The sequence below is a fragment of the Gobius niger genome (genome assembly GCF_951799975.1).
Source record: "Gobius niger genome assembly, chromosome: 7".
In the NCBI taxonomy this organism is placed as follows: Eukaryota; Metazoa; Chordata; class Actinopteri; order Gobiiformes; family Gobiidae; genus Gobius; species Gobius niger.
In genome coordinates this window covers 17,709,694-17,728,955 of record NC_136858.1, presented here as the reverse complement: position 1 = coordinate 17,728,955, position 19,262 = coordinate 17,709,694, and the positions used below count along the sequence as shown (strand labels likewise).

Sequence of the window (19,262 nt, the reverse complement as noted above, 5' to 3'; positions counted from 1 at the left end):
AAAATAAACTGTTTGCATTGTTATTTCAAAAAATTGCATAGGTAGGAAGGAAAATTGTGTTGTGTACAAGCCATATTCTGTGCGAAGATTGCTTTGAAAACAACTTATTAATAACGTTCATCACAATCTGAGAACTGTTGTATGAAAACTGTCCCACCGAGGGGGTGGTGTGACAATACCTCTTATTATAGCGCAATACATTTGTATCTTAACAGGTTGTTGTTTTGACATGGCAATAAAAGAGTGTTACATATAGCAAAGAAGCTCTTGAATCCCATTGTTGGACCATTACCGTGCAGCACAAAGCGGGACAAGAACAGGCTGAACAAGCTGGTCAGGAGGGCCAGCTCTGTCCTGGGCTGCCCCCTGGACTCTGTGGAGGAAGTGAGGGACAGGATGGTATTAGCCAAGCTCACCTCCATCATGGACAACACCCTCAGTGCAAGAAGGAGCGCTACCGCAGGTCCTTCATCCCCCCTGCTGTCAGACTGTACAACACTACTGTGAAGTAACATGTGCAATAACTGCTATGCAAAAATAAGGTGCAATAATCTCTGTATCAGCGTCATATTAATCTCTGTGTCAATGTCACTTTACCTACACTCAGACTGACGGGATTTGAACTGCTGACATTTTTTATAGTCTGCTCTGGCTTTTTTAGTATTTGTATTCATTATACATAAGATATCTTTATTTACTATTTAATTGATTGCACATTTCCTGTTTCTGCACACCCTGAGTGTTTCTTGAGAGCTGATTTAACAAGTGAATTTCTCCATTGTGAGATCAATAAAGGATTATCTTAGCTTATCTTATTTGATAGTGCAAAAAAAGAAACATAAGTAGTTCATACTTTTCTTTCAGCTTTCCTGTGAAAAGCCGCCACAGCAAATTGCCTGCCCCCAATGCTGTGGTTTGCATGTTGGTTAGACATGACTTTTGCTTCAGATGCCCGGCTCAAACCATATCCCGGCAGTGGCTTGTGACCCTTTGTGGCTGGATATAGCTGTTGGCTACAATTGATAGGTAAAACTGTTTAACCATTTGATTAAAGAATAAATTCATGTACTGACATTGTGAAGAGCCTGTAGTTTAAATTAGAGCAAATATAACGTATGAAAGAGAACACTGAACTTTTATGATTGGTTATTTACTGAAAAATAAAGTGAAAGGCTCTCTATAGATTTCTCACAGACATATTGTTCCACCTAGCTCCCGCAAGTAATACATTTTTTTGGCTTTGGAGTGGAATCTCTCCATAAATATCAACATTACATTTCAGTATAGGCTTTTCCTTTATTTGGAGATGAAAATCCCTCTGTAATATGAACACGGTTGCAGGGCAGTCCAGGTCTCCGTGAGTGACAGACAGCCCGGTGAAAGTTTTAATTCCCACATAAGGTCACCCTGGGAGAGAATGGAAGGGGGATAATGGCGTAATATAAGTTGAATCCACACCGCTGGGGATTGTGCTGTATCTACTTAGAGCTGCTGTCTCCACATGTCTTTCTTCTTCGCCAATAACTCTTATCAGTTCATTGAAATGCAGCCAGCAAAACTATTAGGCCTCACGAGGGAACTGTCACACGGGACATGAGAGAGGAGATGTGGTCCATGAAACACATGTGATATCGCCAAGTGCGATGTTATTATCGCAGCAGTGTCCGGATCTAATCCATAGGGATTGCTTGGAGTTGTGGCACTTGAGTGAGAAAATGTACATCATTTTTACTGTATAAAAACAATTACGTAGTCTATCCTTTCTCTCCTTATCTTACCATGAGTTGTTTTTTCCCCAACTCCTAATTATGTGGTTGTCATAGTTTGTCAGATTAATGTTCCAATTAAAATAAGCACGAATAAAACAACTGAACAGCATGAAGTCAAATGTTCGTTGACGTATTTGCACATTTTTGCCGTCCCTGCTGCTACTTCTTCACATTTCAAACACAGGTTTCCTTACTTAATGAGTTTTGACTATATAAGGATTCCACACCACTAAAACGGGTCATTAGCCTTGATACTCAGGTTTTAAAAATGCACTCAAAATTCAAACCTTTTGTCTGTGTATTGGGCATGGACTGAGAGACCTCACATTCAGTGTTGAGAACGGAAATATAAGCAACATTGCAGCTGGCTTAGAGTGAAAAATGGTTTGACTGATTAAAGGAGCGGCGTTTCAAACACACTTCACCGAGCGGGGCAAGTGTTTGAACTCCGCATTATTCTGCAGCAGGGTAAAGGATTATGACAGCACAATAGTCCCGTGATTGGCCTTATGCATCTAATGACAAGCGTCAACAGCCACAGTTTGCAGAGCCGCTGCTTAAGCTGGATTTTGTGCACGGAATGATCTGGATGATTCGGAGTCCGAGTGCATGTGACATAACAGAGTTTGCCATTGCATGTACACAATGTGTTTGTTTATTTATTACTTATTGTTTTATTTTAAAAGGGACAGTGCACATTAATCAACATTTTTACAATGTAAACATGCCCGAGTTAGCAGAAAGCTAATTTTCATAGGTAGTAGGAAAGACAGAAATTAAAAGTATGCATTTTCAATATAACTAGTGCTCACTCAAGTCTGTGTCTCCCGAGCCACTTTTTTGCATTCTTTTTAAATGAATCGAATGAGGGAGACTCACGAATTGATTCAGGCATTGTGTTCCCTCAGTCTTCCCTCACTGCCCCTCGAGTTACTCTGGCTGCACTCGATCTGAAGTTGACAAACTCGCTCAGTGAAGGGGGAGCAGAGCCAGTTTTGATTCTATACATTAAACAGATGTTTTTGAATTTTATAAGATTGTCCCAACTTAGTAACTTATATTTCTCTAAAATCTGACAATGGTGATATCTGTAGTTTTTTTTTTATCCAATACTTTATGTGCTTGTTTATATAATGATTTCATGGGATTCATTGTTGTGGCATGTGTGTTGGACCAGCTTATGAGACAGTATGTGATATGTGAGAGGATCATGGAAAAAAGTATATTTTAGCAGCTTGAGTTGACACAGTCTCTAATGAACCGAAAATTTGATTTTATTGCTAGCATTTTGGATGTGTGCTTGAAACTGAGGTTTGAATCAATGTATAGTCCTAGGTATTTGAATTCTGCAACGGCTTGTATTTTTTGTCCTGCTATTGAAACATCTGGTGTAATGTTTATGGTGTTTTTAATGTTTTTTGAAAAGAACATTCAAACGGTTTTGGATATATTAAGTTGAAGGCAGGATTTTTCGAGCCAGGATGTGACCGAGGCCATGGCTTCTGTTAGCCTCCTCAGCTGTTTTGCCATGTGCAAAAATGACTGTATCGTCCGCTCACAAAAGGGTGTTACAGGTTTTGGATACTGATGGTAAATCATTAATGTACATGCTAAAAAGGATTGGGCCAACTATTGAACCATTGTGGCACTCTGGTGGATAATTGTAATGGATGGGAATTATGATTATTGATTTGTACGACTTGTGTGCGAGCTGAAAGGTTTGATTTAATGAGATTGATATATTTTGTGGAAAAGTTAAAATCCTGAAGTTTCTGTAATAGAATTGAATGGTTGACTGTATCAAATGCTTTCCGCAGATCGAGAAAAACTGCCCCCACTATTCCCCATTTGTGTAATGATGACTTGACTTTTTCCAAAGAGGAACTGTTATTAAGATGATCAACTATTTGCTTAACTACCAGTTTTTCAAATACTTTGGACACGGTAGGTAGAATACTAATTGGCCTGTAATTAGAGGTTCATTTGGCATTACCACTTTTAAGTATTGGAATTACACATGCAAGTTTCCATGATTCAGGGAATATCCCTTCACTGATTGACATATTGATGATGTGCGTTAACTGATTGACTTATTTGTTTTAGCATATATGTGTCCAGACCATATGCATCCTTAGCTCTTGATGTCTTTAAGAGCCCTATTGCTTTTGCCACATCAGATGTGGATACAGGACTTGGGTATAGTGGAGGCTCATTGCAGGGAGGTACGTTTTGGCTTTGTAAAAGGAAAACTTTTAGCTATTGTCATCTCCGAGTCAACAAAGTAGTCATTGAGAATCTGAGCCACATCCAATGGATTCTGTAATAGTGTACCATTATTATTTAGCTGTATTGTTTTATGAGAAGAGGTTACTTTACCAGTTAACTAATTGATCTGTGACCAGATGGCTTTCGAGTTACCATGACAATTATTAATAATGGATATGAAAAAGTCTGCCTTTGCTTTTCTCAATTGTCTTGTCACCTTATTCCGGAGCGTAGTGAATTTTTGTCGGGCACAAATTAGTTTTGACTTGTTAGCTACTTTAGGAGCATTGTCTCTTGCTTTCATTAATTGTTTTATAATGTCGTTGACCCATGGGAAAGAAGACTTTTTACTTTTATGTTTAACCTTAATTGTGAACTCATCTATTTTTGACCGTAAGCACTCTGTAAAATTCTGACAGGAGATTTCAAGTGCATTATCTGATAGCAATGTGCCCCAGTTTATGTTTCTTATTGCAGAGTTGAACTCTTCTTGTTTATTCTTAGGGATGCCTATGAATTCTTTTTTTTCCAGAATATGCAGAGAAACGTTGTCTTGTTAGTTTTCTTGATATTAGCACCATATTGTGAGCCCAGCTACCATATTATATGTTTTTACAATCCTTTCTGGGTGATTGGAGAAGATCAAATCAATTTGAGTGCTAGAGCTGTTTGTGATCCGTGTTGGGCCCTTCACCATCTGGAACAAGTTGAAGCCATCCATTCATTTTTTTTTTTCTTGTTTTGTGGTCCATCCAGTTCAGGTTAAAATCCCCCATCACAATAACCTCCTTTATAAAATCACACTGCTTTAAAATATCCTTGAACTTATCATAAAAAATAACACATGGTTGATAGATAGCATTTACCATAGTGCTATACTTCTGCTTCTTCAAAATTCGTATCAAGATTTTTACAGCCATGAAAACTAACAAAGGCATTATTAGCAAATTGTAATTTGCCAGTATGTCTCCTTGATGGGCTCACATTGCGTTTTATAGCAGCGCAGCCCACATTATTTGCATGTGCTTGGTTCACACAGTGAGTCTTTAGTGCTCAACTCTGTACAGTAGTGGTCTGTATAGTACTGGCTCCGAGCTCATCACTCTTCATCCTCCTAATCCCTGTGTCAGTGTGGCGGATGGGGACGATTAGCCGCCACAGCTCATCCTTCTGCAGATGCTAAAGCACATTTGTTATGCAAGGCAGCAGTCCATTTGTGTGTCAGCTTCAAATTGTTTCGTGTTTCACGCCGCGGCCAAATGTAAAATACCGCTCCCGTTACTGCCGCCACTATTGTAACTGCTGCTGGTGGTACGATTTCTACGGCAACAGTTATTACTGCCATGATTACTTTATGCATTTCCACTACAACTGAAGCAGCCCTGGTTTGCTTGCTAATACATACAAAGCTAATTAACTTGTCTTCTACAGAGGTGGGTAGAGTAGCCAAAACATTTTTTAAAATATTATTTACTCAACAAAGGCCCGACAATTTGAGGAATGTCTCTTTCCACTCTACTTCCTTTCACTCTGAGCTATGCTTTGATTTTTCATTAATTCATTCAAACCTTTATTTAAAGCAGTAATAATAAACTTGTTTACCTTAATAAATCCTTTTCACAGTCCTTATGGGGGTAATACAAGTGTTAATGAGGTGATTCCCCCAATCTTTCATCTCCTCCTGGTGTCTCTGGCCAGAAAATCACACTTGCAGCTTTCCCTGCTCCGGATCGGCGGCGCAATACACACTAATAGAATCACAAAGAAGAAGCTATAAAAGGCTAACAAGGCTAACTGCGAGCTACAAAGCTAACTGCGGGCTAGTGCTACTTAAACAGTATTTACAGCCAAGTTTGAGTGAAAAAAAAGCTATCTCCATTGTGTAATTGGATGTACAATATCCCTCTCTCCCTTTGTTTTTTTTGTCAGTGTAGTATTTACTCTCACGGACAATTAATGAGTAAAAAACTGCAATATATATCACTGTTAAAACAGTTACAAAACAATTTTGGTTTCACAATGTCCTTTAAGATACAATTAAATCTGGGTGATTTGATTTATCCTTAAGAACAAAATAACAAAAATTGTAACATATCAAAAATCAGATAAAAGATGTCATTCTTTAGCTGAGATACAAGAAAATGCATAGAATTGAGTTACATGAAGTGTTTCTTTGACGGATTTACTCACAATGGAAAGAGTAACCACTACTCACTTCTACGTTAAAAACAATGTGTGTCTGCCTGTGCTCCCCCATGTCTGCCATTTGCAACCCCACAGCTGCTGCACTATTCTGTCAGTCACTATTCCTCATAATGTGACACAAACTTTTGTCATCTATCTGATAGTAAACAGCCTCTTATCACACAGATCACCTAGAATCTTTTTCCTCTATCATCTCAGACCACGCTTCCTTTCATTATAACCTAAGGGTTTTATATCTGACTGTTGCGTTACCCAGACTCTCTCTCATCTCTCCCTCCCTCTTGGTGTTTACCGATACTAATAACAACAACAGCTCCGGCGCCTGAGCCAATTGTCAACGCACCCAATCTATCACCCGCCTGCCACCATTACCATTCAGGGTTCATTAGCTGGCAAACACCCACTAAAAGCATAATTGAAGACGATAAATTCTGCCCCTGCTTGTCTTGGCGTACAGCCTATCTATCACCGTGCTGTTTTTGCCAGTAGAGGCTTCTGACACATCTGGGAGAAAACACTATGAATTTATCCTTCACAATCATTTTACAAGTTGCGAAAGGAAGCTGACAACCTGTTGCCTCCTTCGCCTTGTGGTTGGAGAGCAGTGACATGCTCTGTGGTGATTCGCGGGCGGAGGAGTCAACTGCAGAGCTGTAAACAGAGAAATTGGACAGTTGTGGCAATCCCCTCTGACAGTAGGAAGAATGGAAATGGACCGTTGTTTCAGAATAAAACAACAGCATGGAGCTATACCTGATTTCTTTTTTTTTTTTTGGGGTAGTGGGAAAAAATATTGTTTTGAGTTTTGACCTTTTACCTAATTATAAAGCCTTTATATGGTGAACTGGCAGACTCGTTAACAATATTGCTTTCCGAAAGTTTCCTGGACAAGTTTAAAATGTGCATGGTTCATTCTCAAACATATCTATCTAATTGCAAACCTTGTTAGAACAATTGCATTTTTTTCAAAAAACATTCTGCCCAATGGATAGTTATGGTATACAAATAAAGACAACAAAATCAACTCAAAACTCTAAACCTGATATGCTTACTTTGACTAACAATGTGCAGGTAATTTTATTCATAAAGCATATCCCTGGTCAATATCAACTCATATAAATACTGCATGTAGCCGAGAGTATTGATTGAACACACCTAAAGCAAACTGTGACAAAGAAACCCCACAGCCTTGAACTGCTCATATCAGATTCAGAGTTGCCAATGACATGAAATATTAATCATGGAATCACTCTTCAAGCGCAGGCCTTATTCTGCTGGAAGACAATAACCTCTTGTTCAAAATCCATAGACTGTTTGCTCGATCACCATCACTTTTGCATTCGGAGGACAACCACAGTGCTTTGATTTCTGTTCAGGTACTGTAGAGGTGAGAGGTGATATTTCACAGCCCAGCCAATTGACGCATTGTATGCGCTTTGCAGTGTCTATATGACAAGTACCGGAGCGCATATAAACAAGAAAATAAAACCGAGAACAACATCGAGATGGTGGGAGTGTGATTAGGTGGCATAGGACTGTCTGAACAGGTGAGTTTTTAGTCTGGATTTGAAGAGTGCCAGGGAGTGCATGGTCTGTGGAGGCCAGGAGAGAGCTGGACAGCAGAGTGGCTGAATGCTCTGTGCCCCATGGGGATGAGGTGGGCCGGTGGGACAGAGGGCTGGAGAGTGGAGGAGGAGTAGAGTTAGTGGCCAGGAGTGGCGATGTATGTATGGAGAGCCAGGTTATGAAGTGCTTTAAATGTAATGAGGAGTATTTTGAAGTTGATTGTGAGTTGCTACAACCTTTTCAAGGCTCCATCCTTGGTCCACTGTTTTCGCCATATATGCTGCCACTCAGTGCTGTCATTTTAAAACACTTGTCATTTAGTCATGCAGATGATCTACAGGTCTATCTACCCATCTTGCCAGACTGCTCAGTTTCACTACAGTCCATCCACAGTGCCCTGGCTGACATCAAGGAATGGCTCTCACAGAACTTTTTACATCTTAACGAGAATAAAAGTGAGTGCATTCCGTTTGGACCCAAATTCATGGACCTGGGAGCTCTTGCCCCTTTTTCTCAAACAGTAGTGAGAATAAAAATCATGACGATGTTGGCCTGATATCACCTCCGAACCACTGCTGAAGCCATTTTGGTGCCCCAGGTCAGAAAAGAGACACTTTCATTCAATGTGTCTTGTAAAAATGTTGTTTGATTTCTACGGCAGTGCTGTAATTAGAGGTGAGATTAGATCAGCACATCGCTCCCATTGTTTGCAGCGTGAACGAGCCCCTTCTGCCCACCCACTGACTAGACCCACAATGGTGAGAGCATATCCTTCCCATTCCCATCATATCTGTCTGCACCCATCTACACATCAGGGTCAGCCCTATCTGCGGCGGTAATCAGAAAATAGGCTTTTGATATCGAGAAAGACAGATGAGACCGCCCGCCGTTTCCCCCGGTGAATTTACAGAATCAAATTTGAAAAACCTATTTCAGGCGATGCCGTGCCAGGTACCGTCACGTCACCCGGCTTGATTTGATTGGACGAAACAGGATACGCCCCCTGACGACCACTGTTAATATGTTAGCATCAGTCGGCCAGACGGGGAACTGAAGGGGGGGGGGGGGTGTTTGGGTGAATGAGACAGAGGAGCAGCTGAGAGATTGTCTTTGTGTGTGCGATATTTGTTAACTGGATAAGCTGCTGTCGTCCACATCCGCCAGCAAGAAGTGTTTGGACTGTCAAAGAGGGATCTGTATTATGAAGAAGCTTGGAGCGCGCTGTTAAAGTCTTTAAGTTTTGGCGAAGGCTGGTGCGCCTGCTAAAAAGAGACAGGGACAGTATTGGAGAGGAGTCAGCGCTGGCGAGTGTGTTCTGTTGTTTATATAAGAGTCCATATGGGCATGGCTTGTGTAACTGTACATGTAAGAATGTTCAAACAAAACACAGCATTAGATTGAGCTAGAACCATAGGCAATAACAATATGATGATTTATAACGTCGTGACTCCAAAGTCCTTTGCTTTGTACATCATAATACATTAGTTTGCGCTGTTCAAAGACATGCTTCTATGGGCTGACTAGTCCAGGCTTTCTCACACCTAAGGCCTGAAGTTACTGGGATTAACTCCAATCAGCCTTGACATATACAGGTGTACACTGAAGAAAGCATAATGCACTAGTGTTGAAAAATTAGTAATCAGAGTGCACTTATAGTATGTAACTATATGCATAAGCAGATGGTATGCAGCGCCATTACAGCTGAGAGGAAATCCACTTTCATTCTTATTGAAAAAGGTCAGTGGGTCACACCTGATAACAACAGAAAGTACTTCAAGTCAGAACGTCAAGGACAGACTGTGTCCACAGCTGGTTACCCATTAATGAAAAATAAACAGGGACCTCCAGATACTGAAATATGACACACATTTTGGCCACCGTAGTTTATTATCTGGAATAAAACAGCTTAATAATGTCCACTTTCATCGCATAAGCTAGTATCATACATTAGATTGATATGTGAGAACTATTTTTCTTCACTTTCCCCCTTTGTAAACTGAACCATTTCTCACGCTCTTTTTTTTTTATGTCGATGCATTTTTAAAATGTGTAAAAGTCAAAGTAACTCAAAATGTATTCAGGTTTGATAACAATTCTAGTAGCCTATCTTTTTTTTAGTTCCAGCCTTGTGCTGCTTGGTATCGCGTTTGTAAAAACATAATTAAACTAAAGAACCACAAGCTTTTTACACCGGTCTTCAGACGCAATATCTAAAAGAGAAAACACATTGTAGTGTGAGTGTTGAATTGGCTCCGTTCCAAAACGTCCAGCGCTCTAGTGATTTACGAGCCATAGCAGTGAAACTCTCTGCTCTTTGTTCCCGTACTTTGCCAGTGACAGAGGCCACATGCTCACTCTGGACATGCTCTTTATCATGTGACACAACAGGCCCACAGCAGTGTAGCGTCTCATGCATCCCCCTTCTGGTAATACCTCACTACCCAGATGACTCGCTCGCGCTCAAGAGAGCCCCGGCAAGTGTCTGCGCTTCCATCTCCTCATGCATTCCAAGCACCCTCCAACATCCTCCCTACCCCCTGCGCCCTTCAAAGACCCCTCTCCTTCTTCCCGCTCCGGCGTGTTTACACAGGGCCCGCTGTCCGTCCACTCCAATAGGCAGATGCTCGCACTTCCATTTAAGGATTGATTGCAATACAGTATCACTTACATGTGTGTGTGGAGTAGCATTGGGAGTGGAAGTGAGGAGGGTGAGACCTGTGTTCGGCCTCGCACGGAACGACATCGTAGTTTGGATACTGTTCGGGGACTGTTAGGAATGAGCTGTCACCGGGCAAAATTTAATGGTTAAGCGCCTTCTGTTCTCGGCGACGTCCAAGTTCTACGACCGGAATTTTGTTTTGTTTTGAATGGCTCACAGGGTTTACTCAAGATCACGTCCAACAAGTCAAGTTGCTATTTTTTACTATCATTTTGCGTCAGTCTAAGCGTTTACTGTGGAAACGGTGGTGTCTCTAAACATCAGTCCAGTTTCTGTTTTAAGTCACAATGTTAAGCACAATTATAACATAGTAGTAATTAAAGTAGTATAATTATTTTTGGCACTTTTCCTTTTACTTCCACCTTATTTTTATGACATAATTGCCCCTTGGACCTCCTCCAAGTTCAGATTCACAGAGAGAATGACTGAAAGGCTAGCCTCGGTCAACTTTAAGTGGCTGTGTTGACATTATTCCTACACACTTCTGGACCTGTCTCTATTTCACCTCTGTATTTCTCCTCATGTCTTGCCCCCTCACACAGACATACACTTCACAGACATATCTAAGCGGGGGAGAGTGTCATATCTTAAAGAGTCCCAGCAGCAGCTCTTTCCCGCGGCTGCCAGAGAGACCTACCACAGAGGTGAGGAAATGTGTGTGCGTGTGCGAAACAATTCCCACTAACCCCTGCTCTGGTCAGTAGCGTTTTTGCGCCTGTGGCTGTTAAAATGTAATTCTCGACAAAAGTACTTGGCCGTCTTCTGTACTGGGCTGTTTTAGCTCACAAAGCTTTGTCAGCAGGATGAATGCTCATCCACTGTAGAAGGAAGGGATTTAACTTGTTAGTGGTAAATCCCTCACTACAAAATTGATATTCAGCCTCCTGCTACGGTATTGGTTATGAAGAAGCCTCTTGTGGTGGCAGTAAAATGACAGTAAACAGTAAAGTAACCCAGCACAGATGATGGCTTAAGAACTTCCATACGACTTAGAGCTTAAAGAAATATATGGCAAACTTTATTTTCTTTTCAATATAACAAAATCACAAAAAGTCGTTGAACTTTTTAATACAAGCAATAGCAGTGTGGGTTGCCTTCGAGAACATTATTCGGTTGATAGTGATTCCTGCTCAAAACAATCTGCCATTTCCTGTCATACAGTAGTTTACTAAATATATCATTTTGGCGGCACTTTATAGCTATACACTGTTAAGCACATGCTTAAACAGTGGCGTGGAAAAGCCCCTGTACTGGGTCACACAATGATCCAGGTACAGGCCATTCCAAACAAAGTTTAAACAAATTATAATAATACAGATAGGGATGCCAAACATATCCGCAATAAAACAAATTTCGATGATCACACCAAAGACCAGCCATTCAAGGATAAAAACAAAAGATGTATTGGCTGTTTTAGCTAGGCGCCTCCATTTCAAAACACAGCTCGCTGGCTGTCATTGTGTGGTTGATTGACAGCGAATTAGTCCAATGAGATGCGTTCTACAAGGCCTTGGGGACATGTGAACCCAGGCTTCTAGTTGGCTTGAGGGTCCGATTATGTTGTGCTGTATTTGCCAAATACATTTGTGTTATTATAAAATTGTTAGACTGGCAGAGAAGATTTTGCTGGCCTTTACAGCATGCCATTGGTTAAGATCTGCAAACCTTTCGTAAATACTCAATTAATCATATAAAGACATTTACAACGTTTTTTTCTTTATTTTAGTAATTGATAAGCACAAAAATGAAGATGAACCCTATTGCTTTTGACTATGAATGTGTTTAGAGAGACTAACTTTACCAGACACATTGTTCCTACTGCAACACCGGGAAGTGATCAAGAATCAGTGCTGTCCTTGTTAGTATGTAGCGTGTTACTAGTATTTTTTAGTCCAGCGGAATAGTCTCTCACATCTAATGTCTTCTTAATGACATCGTAAACGGTAATATGAGGGTACAGAAGGCACCTGAGTGGTTGTGTCTTTGAAAGGCAATTGAACTCATTTCATGGCTATTGAGAGGCAGCCGTCACGCTTTAGTGCAACGTAATGCTCCGGCTATTTTAGATCCATCTTATGATTGTCTTCTTCAAATGTCAAAGAGGTAATCAATAGTTTGACTTGCTTCCAAGGGCTTTGTGTTAAAGGTTGAAGGAACACAAATACACATCACATTAGATAACATACCGTATTTATTGTAAAGTGTAAGCAGTACTTCCTTCCTCTTATGGATATTTTAAGATGTTAGTGGTAGTGCATATTCAAGATGGTGTCCTTCAGAATTGTATTGCATTATATTGCCTAATATTGCGTCATCCCTTTTGTATTGCGGTAAAATATTTATGCGGCGTTAAAGTGTGGAAAAAAAGCAAGCAATTTGGCAAACCGCTCTATGCCGGGTTCAGGCAAATTATTTTGTTTGCTGTCAGTGTGTGACACATGAATGTATTTTAACATAGACTCTTTTCTGTTTTACTTTTGTAATAGTGCGTAGCTTGAATACAAATGTTTCACTAATGTTAACACTGACATGAACTTTGTTAGATTTCTTACTTGATACCGCTTACACTTTTCATATTCTGCTAACGTTAACGCTAAGAGGGGGGCTATGTTACTGTTTACATATGCAAAATTGGATATGCTGAAATTTCATCAACCGTGATATAAAAAGAAAATGCTGTCTCCATTATGTCCCGTCTTTTGCCTCCACCAAACTAATTAGTGCTCTTTATAATTGAGCCTTTCACTCAAACTTACTTTAACGCCCGCGCTTACTCAGCTATTTCAAACGTCTACCGCGTCACCTTCACCTCTCTATCCTACGTCTTTATTCCTCTCCAATCGCGCTCGGCTGTCTTCTTTCTCACCTGCTCTGGTGGGTTGTGATTTCCGGGCCAGCGATGTCAATCTCAAGTGTGTTTTCATAAAGCATCACTTGGTAAGAGTTGCAAGAAATCAGTGGTGTGCCGTCGTGTGATAAGTAGGTGCAGGACATGCAGACAAAGGGGTTTACCTGAATGTGAACAAACGTTTGGTAAGTTTTACATTCCGTGTAGATTGAAAAACTGTAGTGACCGCTTCCAGAATTTAGTTTCCCAAGTGCAGAGGTCATGAACAAGCAAACGTCAACCTGTCCGGACCAGAACCTTAAAATGTTGGCATAAAAAGCTCCTCAACCACGCTATTTGATTTTAAATATGTTTATATATATATGTATATTCATGACCCCCATTATTATGTGACCAACTTGTAAATGTAAAAAGTAAACTGTATCTCTATGACAAGCATTACATCACCAGCACAGTGCTTATCTCACAAGACTGTTTACCAACTGTTCACATTGGGGGCATTGAATAACGGTGACATTACTGTTTACACCAGCCCAAACCAGACTGTCCTGTCCCTGTCCTGTCCTTTTTTTCACCCGCACTTAAAATCCACCATAATCTTTCCTTATATCACGCCTTGCCAGTGCCCCTGCATGTGAAACTATCTCAGGCAAACTGCTTAACCTCTCACAGCTTACTTTTCTCTTCCTTTCCATTGTTGTTGTTGTTTTTTTTTCGGCATAAGCTGCTGTCACATCTGTTTGGAGCTCCTGGTGCCAGTGTAAAACTCAAAATGCACTGCAGGAGTAATCTGGCTTGCTGGAAAGAAAAAGAAAAAAAAGAATCCTGACTGCCTCAATAAAAGACAGAGAGAGCTCCTGGCTGCCCGTGGTCATAAAGCAGAATAAACAAGGTTAGAGCCGAATAATTACGCCGCACTGCTTCCTGGCATTAACCGCCTGACCAGACTTCTTCAATGTATAGGCTCAAGCACTGCTCCTTTTACTACGCTGGACAGGCCAAGACGTTCGCCTACAGCTCTTTCCATACGTAATATACAATAATCATATGGCACTAAAATCAATATACTTCCATAGACTTTGAAACTAACTTTGCAGTAAGGAAGGGTTATTTTCTGCACTTCTATTGTAAGTCGTAAGCAGTAACCCTATAGTCTAGCAGAGTTTGGTGGAGTTCCTCTTTACAAAACTGCTGCAGTTCAGCGGGATTCCTGGGTTCACGTACTTATTTCTCCCTCTCCTGTGAATGTTAGCCAATACAAATATGATAAAATGTAAATGTTTGGGTGGTATTAGTTCAAGCACACACTGTTTACTCATTCTTGTGATTTTAATAAAGACCAGACCACATTTTATGACCAATTTAGGCAGAAATGTAAGAAATTCCACACGGTGTACTCACTTTTTACTCAACTCTGTTTACAGGATAATGTAGTAGCACCGTATTTTCAACATTCAAAATGTCGTCATCCAGTTACACGGTTTCCAAGCGTCAGCACAGATAAAGCAAAGAGACAGCAGCAGCTGAAACAACACCATTTGTGTTGTTTGTATGGTTTAAATTTATCCTTCTACCCAACCTGCTGCCAAATGTGCTACTGTCAAAGCGTAAATCACTCCTATAGGAATGTTTGGAGATTGGGAAGGAGCACGCATGTCCCTGTTGTTGCTCTTGGGGTTGGGGTTTGATAGACTATGAAAAAACAAAACAAAAAAATACTTTCCCTTAAACGGGCTATATCATGCAAAATCAGCTTTTTGGAGCTTTTGGCCATGTTGTTATGCTTTTTCCTTATCAAAAACACCCCCAGAGTGGTTTTTGGCTTCATTCACGCAGTTCTCAGCAATCCTCCTGAATCCTGCTCTCTGAGCAGCTGCTCCGCCCTCTCTTGGAAAACAACTGAGTAGTGACATTCCAGGTATGAGTGCTCCATAGTGGTAGTGGTACAATATATCATATAAATGCCTGTACTTTACTTTGGAATGGCTAAAATAGCATGATACAGATCCTTTAAAGCTACTCTAAGCAATCCTGTTTTGCTGGTACGGCACCGTTGCATTCCCAACAAGCGCCGCCAGATGCGCCACCATGTGACAGCACATCCTCCAACACACGCCTCACCCCCACATGCCCCCCCGCACCAGGTAAACACAAACATGTGAACAAGAGATGGCAAATGTTTGAAGCAGAAGACGCAGCAACAATTAGCGGCTAACAGTTTAGCATTATGACAGAAGTTTACAAAAAAATCGTAGACTGACAAAAGTCTGACCGACCTGCTCTTATGCAGCTGAAATCCTCGTGAAATGTCCGTTTGTTTATTAATCTAATATCTACAGGGAGCTGTCAGACCTTTTTCCTCCTTATGATCACAAAGCAAAACAGCACCGGAGGAGAGGCTGAGGTGTTCAAAGGTTGCGAGGAACAAAACGTTCTGCACTGTAAACACTGTTCTAAATGGAAGTATTATGTTCTACATGACAAAAAAAAAGAGAGACTTCATGAAAGTTGCAGTTTAGCAAATAATTGAAGGCTCAAAATGTTTACTTTGCTACATATCTTATTTATGCTGATAAATGTGTGTTTCACACAAGATTAATGAGATTTCCATATCTCATTGCATGAAATCAGAGCAGCTTGTAAAGTGTGGAGGGGAGTGAGGGGCGTGAGGGGCGTGGGTGACGGGGGAAAGCCAGGTGAGGGGAGGGGGTTTTGGTGTAGCAGAGCAGGGTTCACTACTCCACCTACTGATGAAAAAAATTCAATAAGACATCTCTTAAGGCAGCTTTAAGATTCATACTCCAATACTAAACTCACACTGCCATATTTTATTTACAACACCATGAGAAAGCACCTGAGGTAAACAAACTTTCTTTGTGCCTAGTGAGATAAAGTACTCAATCAATCTTTATAAGACTTTGCATACGCCCTTGTGATTGCCTCTTGTCTCGACTGCTTGAGTATTTACACACTGAACAGATGTAAATTTTATTTTATTTATTTAAATGTGGTCTTCAGTCCTGTGGAGCACATCACAACAAGCAGAGCCGAAATAAAACGTAGTCAGTAAAGGCAAAAAAAGGCAATCAGAGCACGTAACCAATGACTGAAAATAGGTCCTGAAGAGGATTGCGATTTCAAAAGCCATTCAATAAGATTTCTTAGCATTTCCTCTGAGGACTCTTTGTCGCATCTCAGCCATGTTGTAGCCTATCTTGTGACTCTATCGAGAATCCATTGAGAAGCACACGCCGCTGTAGTATCTCTTCACACGTCCTTCTCTGTTTGTTCTGGGCACTCGTGCGCCTGTGTGATAAGCAGTGGTTGAGCAGTCAGCTTGTCTGTTACAGTGTGCCCTGTACACAGTGGTACTTCACAAATGACAGGTATGGCTAAGCTTATCTAAGTCCGTACCTGGTAAAGAAACACGCGCAAGTGCAAGGTGACTCGTACATGTTGGATCAGGACAAGCAGGGTACAGTAGATTCGTGCTGGGCCTCACAGGGACAGCTTGTTCCGGGGGTTGGGGAGGGGGACAGCTGTTGGGATAAAGTTATGAGCACAGACCTAGCAGATGGACATGTCCCTCTTGTTTAAATGTGGCTTCTTCAAATTTGGGAGCGAAACTCTGGTGGCAGGACAAATACACAAGCTCTCGGGTTTTCTGTGATTATCAAACATATGATGCACTGGGCCAGTGGATTGTGCAGTGACTGTGCTATTTTATGACGATGGCAGACTAATAATGCACGTCACTAATTTAATATAGGAATAACTGAATTGTATTTTTAAACATCACAAGCTAATTAGAAATGTGTTCCTATTTTTTCCCCACTTTTGTTAAGCTCTTAGCGACAAAAACACAATAAACAAGCAACAAAAACACGATGAAAAAGGGATGAAAAAGCAACAACAAAAAAGCGCCAAAAGAGCAACCAAAACATGCCGGAAAAGCAACAATAAAGTGTCAAAAAAGCAGGAAAAAGAGACAAAAACGGGGCACTAATAAAAATCACGATCAGTTTTGTAGGTCTTTCAAATGAGCCTTTACACTTAGCTTATAGACTGTACGCTCCCGTCCAGAAGTTTTTAGATTTGGGTAAAGCTGAACTGGAGAAAATGTGCTCAGTTAAGACAAAAGACATAGTACATTTTGCTATAGTGAACTAAAATCCAACTGTACAAGTGTTAACAGTATGTACGTTAAGTTTTACATAGATCCAGCAGCCAGATCATCAAAGTAGCTCAACATATAAAGCGTTTGAGAGCATGTGCTGTAACCCCTGGTGTTCTGCTCTGTTCTAACTCCAGTGTGGGGTTGAGACGATGGTGAAGACGCTCGTACACAGAATGGAGAAGGCCTCATGGTGGAGGCAGCATCTGCTCTACCTCCTCCTCCTCCACAGCTTCTCCTTTTGAAGTACAAACATCTTCTAACACTCGGGCTCTGAGCGCAGCTTCCTTTGAGGCATCTTGCTTTTTACATGTTGTTCTCGCAAAGATAACACAAACATCATGCGTCCAACTCAAGCTATGAAATATTTTTACCAAGAATCTCGCAAGCACAAGAGGCCGATATTTCTTGGCGAAAGATGTGTTTTGGTTTACAATCACACCACTCCTCTGGTCGTTCCGAAGCCTGAATAATTGCAACAAACAAAATGTCATCCCAATATCAATAACGGACTGTGACATGTAACATTGTGCTGCTCAATATTGTATGGAGTTATTCAAAAAGTTACACTATTCAAAATGTTTTCAAATAAAAATAATGATAATAATCGGCCATATTTTCTCATCATGTTTACCATCTGCAGTTGTTTATTTATTGGACTCGACATTATAATAGACAAAGGATTTACTTCTCATTAAAAACTTCTCCACCTTTCCCTCCAAACAGTCCCTCTGCCAAGTGGGCACTCGCTCCGCTTGTTGTCATCGCTGAGTACCTGACAGATGGCCTTATGCCGCTTTTGCAACCCCTGCCACCGCTTTCTGGCACGAGCCCCATCTTCAGCAGCTTGAGAAAGATTGAACTCATCCTTGGCAAACTGTAAACCGCTTAATCCAGCCATAATTCCTAAAGGGTTATTTATGAAGTTCAAGGTATAAAGTTATGTGTACATAAAAAGGAGTGTTTTACAGCTTTTGGAATCTAAACAAGGACAAATGGATGAGTGGGGTTAAGTGAAGTCTTATGAGTTGTATAAGATGAATTATAGCACGCTCTGCTAAAATTGAATGCATTTTTGAAAGCGGATGGCAAACAATCTATAAAACAACAATTAATTCATTATGCTTGAATATTAAAAGCTATGAACTGATGCCAAAGAAATAAGTGCCCGCTTCAGTTGATCTCACAGTGCCGCTGGGACTGCCTGTCAGTGAAAGGGGAAAATTTCCATTCACACTAAGGCTTTAAATAGACTTTTCTTGTGGAGAGGGTTTTAGCGAAGTCTTAATTGAACAGAAACCTTTACATTATGCTGTCACGGCCTTAAGGTCAGGTGGCGTCATATATACAATTCCCACATACATATGTGTTGAAGTCATTCGCTACAGTTTAATATCATGTAAGATATATGGTGATTTCAGTCATAGTCTGGTAGGTTTGTACTGTGTAGGGAGCAATTGGCACTATGACTTACATTTGTAAGTGACACTTAGTCTGATATTAAAAACAAAACAACATTTGAGGTAGACAAAATGACTTTGGAAATGCTGCATTAAAACTTAAAATAATAAGTAATAATTAATAAAGGTTCAGATAAAAATGTATTTCTATCTTTGACAGACATTAGTGCAATCAAAAAGGCACCTTTCCTGTTTGCAACCGCCATTATCTCAATGGAGATATATGTTGTACGGCAATTATGGGGCGCTTGATAAT

At 40.6% G+C, this 19,262-nt stretch overlaps 1 protein-coding gene across 3 annotated transcripts in view; it reads left to right on the top strand.

Moving 5' to 3' along the window:
* The window catches only part of chrm3a (cholinergic receptor, muscarinic 3a), a 110,981-nt gene that overhangs the window by 84,121 nt on the left and 7,598 nt on the right, over positions 1-19,262 (top strand). Inside the window, exon 3 of one of the 3 annotated variants that reach the window (XR_013793075.1) lies at positions 865-954. The exons of 1 other annotated variant lie outside the window; for it this stretch is intronic. The gene's annotated coding sequence lies outside the window, so the exon portion shown is untranslated. Of the gene's footprint in view, positions 1-864; positions 1,027-19,262 lie in introns of those variants that run through there. One more of the 3 variants, XM_079560479.1, reaches the window with a different exon arrangement.